At 45.4% G+C, this 6,000-nt stretch overlaps 1 protein-coding gene across 8 annotated transcripts in view; it reads right to left on the reverse strand.

The window, feature by feature from the left end:
* Adipor2 (adiponectin receptor 2) overlaps positions 1-6,000 on the reverse strand; it is a 67,109-nt gene that overhangs the window by 32,865 nt on the left and 28,244 nt on the right. Inside the window, 1 exon segment of one of the 8 annotated variants that reach the window (NM_001037979.2) lies at positions 4,681-4,899. The gene's annotated coding sequence lies outside the window, so the exon portion shown is untranslated. 8 annotated transcript variants of the gene reach the window in all.

A 6,000-nucleotide genomic window follows, 5' to 3' on the forward strand; every position in this document is an offset into this window, starting at 1 on the left:
GCAGCCTCAGCCTCCGAGGAGTTTAAAAGGAAGATAAAGATCTGGGGAACCTGTGGGAATTCATAAGCTTTCTAAAGGGCTATGTCTTAGAACATAAAGGCCTCTGCAAACACAAAGTAACAAAAATACCTCTGTTTACTTCATAAACATTTCACCACCTAGTAGTTCCAATAATCAGTCACTGTTTATGACTGTGACCAACCATGTTATAGACGAGGATTCTGTCACCTGGACACAGCCCCACAGCTAAGATTGAAGCATAGAAGGGCCAGGGAAACAATTAAAGAGTCCAAAGGCCAGCTTGGGCTATATGGCCAGACTCTTGTCTCAGGAAAAAAAAAGTGTGAGGTGGGGTGGGGCAGTCCTAACAGTCCTAATCAATGTTACATTTAAAAAAAGATAACAGGGCCAGCCAAGTGAGCTCAGAGCTAGCTCAGCAGGTAAAGGCACTTACTTGATAAGCAAGCCTGATGACTTGAGTCTGATTCCCTGGAACCCACATAAAAATAGAAGAGAATCCACCCCAAAATTGTCTTCAGATCTGCAAATGTGTAACACAGATGCATGCTCCCTAAACAGTTATGCATACACCACACACAACTTACTTTAAAAAAAAAAGCTTTTTAAAGTAAATAGCCCAATGTCTTCCAGCCAAGTCTGAAAGACTTGCTCAAGACTTAGTCTAGCATAAAACAAGGTTTTAAAAGGTGACAGTGACTGCAGTGCACATATTCCTCCATCTCTCCCTCCCCCCACACCTCCAAGGTGATAATGTACGCTATTATTTTGATACACTTCTAAATCTTCAAATGTTTGCCTTAGACGTTTCAGGCCAGCCCACAGAAGACTACATAAAATCAAAAGATGCAAAAACATGGATAGCTAAGTGTTAAGGCTGAATTCCAAGCTAAAGGCTGAGAAAAACAATGAGACGCTGAGGATATGGAAGCCACCTGAGTGCCAGCATCAAGGGTGAGGGGGTTTCAAGTGGGTTTCCAAGGGCTACTGCTTCAGGAAGGTGCAGCACAAAATCTCCAAGAAGCCAAACATGCCCAAAGTCAAAGAGCCAAAGCTGTAATAACTTTCAGAAAATCTACCAGGCAGCATGAAAAAATAAATAAATAAATAAATAAATAAATAAATAAATAAATAAATAAATAAATAAATAAAACAGGGGCTGGGGATTTAGCTCAGTGGTAGAGCGCTTACCTAGGAAGCGCAAGGCCCTGGGTTCGGTCCCCAGCTCCGAAAAAAAGAACCAAATAAATAAATAAATAAATAAATAAATAAATAAATAAATAAAACAAAACAAAGCAGAACATCCAAGAAAGCCCAAAGGGAAACAGACTAAATTAGAAACAAAGAATACCATTGTGTGTGTGTGTGTGTGTGTGTGTGTGTGTGTGTGTGTGTGTGTGTGAGAGTGTGTGTGTGTGTGTGTGTAGGATGTTGGGTATCCTGATCTATCACTGTTCATCTGATTCCTGAGACAGTCTTACAAGCCTCAGTCAGCCTAGCTGCCAGCAGCCCAATAATATTACCCTCAATACTAGAGTTGTGGCCCACTTGTAGCCAGGATTGTTCATGGGTTCTGGGAACCCAAATACAGGCCTCATGCTTAATCAAAGGAATTCAACTCAGCAAGTCACTTCTAGCAGTAACTATAGCCTTCATTAGAAAGGAAAAACCTGGGATTGGGGATTTAGCTCAGTGGTAGAGCGCTTGCCTAGGAAGTGCAAGGCCCTGGGTTCGGTCCCCAGCTCCGAAAAAAAGAACAAAAAAAAATAGAAGAGAAAACCTGGGCTAGTGAGATGGCTCAAAGAGTAAAGGCTCTGACCATGTGAGTTCAGTCCCTAAGACCCAGAGATTGAAAACCAGCAGAATAGGGCTAGAAAGATGGCTCGAAGACCCAAGTTCAGCTCCTAGAACCCACACCTAACCTCAGGGATCTAATGCCCTCTTCTGGACTCCATGGACACCTGCACTCATACATGTACAAACACTCAAAGACAGACAGACAGACAGACACACGCACATCTTTTTTTTTTTTTTAATTTTTTTTTTCGGAGCTGGGGACCGAACCCAGGGCCTCTAGCAAGCGCTCTACCACTGAGCTAAATCCCCAACCCCGCACGCACATCTTTTAAGTAGCATACAAATCAACATTTAATATAAGTCACTTACATAAAAATTATCACCAAGAGAGGCTACAAGGATAGCCACCAAAATAACCTCTTAAGTGATATAATTCCAAATAATTTTTACTTTCTTTTATATTTCCTGACTCATTTTAATTTTGTACACTAACTATACTTCCCACTCACCACACTTCTGAGACAGGGTCTCAAGATATGCTGGCCTTAAATTCCCAGGCCTGCCTTGGCCTCCCAAGTACTGGGGTTACAGGAATGTACACCCATAGCCAACACCAGATGCCCACCACACACTTTTTTCTTTCTCGTTTGAGAGCTAGATAAGAAAAATGTTTGGGCTTTACTGTCTATGAGTCTCTAAGACAACTGTGAAACAACTCAACTTTGTAGCCAAGAGCAGAGCACGGATAATAAACTGAACTACTGCATGTGTCGATATCCCTGTTAAACTTCATTTACAACAGGCAGCAGGCAGGGCTTGCCCTGTAGACTGTAAAGTTTGTCAACCTCTGAATAAAGGAAATAAAAGTTTTTGTTTTAATTTTAAACAAAACATGACATACTGAGTACACTACATAATACTCATGGGAAAAAATTTCATGTTTTTAAGTTTAGACAATAAACACAAGAATGGAAAAACATACTCTTTAAGCTCTGGAAATCTTACTCTCATCCACAGAAGATAAAATCTACTAAGTAGCCCAAAGCCTGAAACATAAACTGGTGGGTAGCCAGTTACAGACAGACTGGGAAGGTATCTTTCATATTTAATTTAAATTTCTCAAAAAAATTTCATAATTTACCACCAATCTGCTGAAGCCTACAGTGGAAGTCCCTGCTGCTAAAAGAATTTTAGTTTACAGTTCATTCACAACCAGCCTGTGACAAATTTCAAAGAATAAAGAATTCTATTCTACAAGCAGGATGTGTGACAAGATCTTAGAGTGGCCTGTGGTAAGAAGACACTTGAAACTTTAGAACTGACAAACATAATTCCCCCCTTTAAAAATTAAGGCTTTTGAGTTGTGTCGGTGGTGCGCACCTCTAATCCTAGCACTTGGGAGGCAGAGGCTGGTGGATATTGCAGTTCAAAGCCAGCCCAGTCTACATAGTGAGTTCCAAGACAGCCAGGCTACATAGTGAGAGCATGATTGGGGGAGGGCGGGCTTTGAGTGGAGCATTTGTCCATAATACCAGGATTCTGGACTCGTAGGATTTAAAAATTAGATCTAGCCTGTCTCCCCAATGGGGTAGATGGTAGACCAGCACACAGAAGGCTGAAACAGGACTCTTGTTAAGTTTGAGGCAAATAAATGTTTGGGCTACAAACTGAGACCCTCTACCCCAACACCCATAAACAAACAAACAAACAAACAAACAAAAACACATTTAGTTGGGAAGTGTTTTATGAACAAATAATTTTAAATATCATAAAAGATTGCAGTATTTTTAACTTGTTCCTTGGGGAGTAGGGTAGGTATTCTGCTTTAGGAAAATACAGTGAACATATCACACAAGAATTAAAAGCAGTCAAGTTAGATGGCTCAGAGAGTACGCTTGCCATGTAAATTTTTAAGGCCTGGTCATCTGAGTTCAATTCCCGGAACCACATAAAAGTAGACGATGACCAACTCTTATCAAATTGTCATCTAACCTACACTCGTGTGTGTATGTGCCATGAACACATGAATCACACACACACACCATAATAAACTGGATAATTTTAATTTTTTTAAGTTTTTTTAAATGATACATCCGAAGTAAATAAAAATTAAATGCAAATAAAGATCATCCCACTAAAATACTAAAACCATCAATGAAGCACTCACTGTACCTACCAAATCCCACTTGGTCACATAATCTATCAAAAATTCATTGTTCAACGCTCTCGTGAAGTTTTCAAACTCCAGAAGCAAACGTTTAAATAAAGGTCCAAAAAGGAAAAAAAAAAGCCAAAAGAAGAGACGCATCAGCTGTCTGGTCCAACGTTCCCTTAGACCCCTCAAAACTTATTTTTATAGCCGTTACAGCAATTGCCTAACAAGCTAACCACTGGCAGATAAAAAGCCAAAGGGGCTCAGAACTGGGCCCAAGAACTATCCCGCAGTGACTGCCTGAAGCGCCACCTAAGGAAAGGTGAGGGCAACCTTCCCATCCCAGTGGCTGGAAAAGTCGCGCTGAGCACAACCCATCCCAAGCAAGCCTGCCAGAGAAATCCCTAGAAGTGGCAGAAGACACCAACTAGAGCCGTGCAGGAGGATTCCAGTCTTGGGCCATCACCGGGGTACCGGCCCCGAAATCGAACAGTCGGAGCGAAGGGCTTCGGACTCTCCGCCCCGCGGCGGGGACAGGGCAGCGGGCACCCCCGACCGCAGCTGCACGGAGCGCGGCCCCACCCCCCCTCCCAGTCCGCCGCTCCGGCCCCGCACCAGGCGCGCGGCCGCAGGTCAGAGTTCCGGCCAAGCTCGGAGCCGGCCAGGCGCGCGCTCCCGGCCCGCGCCGGGGACACCTGTCCCTCAGCCCTCACCTCCTTCCGACCCAGGCAATCTGCTGAGCCCGGGAAGCCGCGCTCGAGCCACAACCCCTCACCCGAGTTGGCCGCCGCCTCACCGCGCGGCTCGGGCGCCTCGGGAAGCAGCGCCTCGGGGAGGGGAAAGGGGGACGCGGAGGGAGGGGGCCGCTCGCTAGAGCCGCCGCCGCCGCCACCGCGGTACCGCGTCCGGACTGTGCTCGCGCCGCCGCGACCGCCGCCGCCGCGTCTCCCCGCCTCCGCGCCCGCGCGTAGCCGTGACGCGCATCGCACGAGGCGGGTCGAGCCAGTAAGACCACACCCCGTGCGCAGCCGCGCTAGCCTAAACCGGAAGCCTCCCTTACGGAGGCTTTGGAACCATGATGCATCTTGGTAGTTGTAGTTCGGCCGGGTCCACAATGTAAACAGTGCGGGCAGAGTGCCTCAGCCACGCTCACCCAGCGTCCTCGACGTTTTCTGAAGAGATCCGAGAAGGGAGTGGGCCGCCACGGTTTAATGACTCTGGATGGAGTGTGTGTTTGTGTCAGCGGCCTGCATAATGCTAGGCGTCATCATGTGAAGGTTTCGGAATTCCGAAAGCGTTAGTCAACTCTTCCTCAAACAGTAGGGCTTGTTTTTATTACTGTATTAACGTGTGATGATTTATGCCCTACTACTTCTAGAAGATACTCAAAATTATTTTCAATGGTCTTAATATAATGGTCGATTACAGACGACTTAAGCGTTGTGTCTGTTTACCCAGAGGGAGTGATTTGCTGCGACTGAGCTTTCCTATTGAAACCTGCCTTTAATGGGAACCAGAACAAGGAACTATAGGAGCTGGTGTGCAGAGGGGGAAAAAATGGTTTCTTCGTTTTCAGTTGTAAGAGGAATCTATCTTTCACACTCTTTAGGTCAAAACTTCAAAGTGCACTCAGAAGCTTCCGTTTGGACCTTAGAAGCTGTACCCGCAGCTTATTGTCCTGTGTCTCTGGATCACAGCAGGCCTCATAGCCAAGAAGCTGAATCTGATATTGGGGGGTTGGAGGGAAGCTAACATGGAAAGCTATTCAACGAGGAAAAGCACTAGAGAGGTTGAAGCAAAAGGATCTTGCATGTTGCAAGTCAGCCTGATGTACACAGCAAGTTCCCAGCCAGTATTGGCTATACAGAGTAAAATCATGGCAGAGAGAGGGAGAGGGGGAGAGAGGGGGAGGGGAGGAGGGCTTTGATACTAATGCTGAGGAAGACAATTGTACCTTTCATATCAGAAAACAAATGCAGGCATTTGGGGATTCAAATCTGACCCAAAGCTGGAGATGTAGCTCAGTGGCCTAG

Source organism: Rattus norvegicus, chromosome 4, assembly GCF_021556685.1.
Source record: "Rattus norvegicus strain SHRSP/BbbUtx chromosome 4, alternate assembly SHRSP_T2T, whole genome shotgun sequence".
NCBI lineage: Eukaryota > Metazoa > Chordata > Mammalia > Rodentia > Muridae > Rattus > Rattus norvegicus.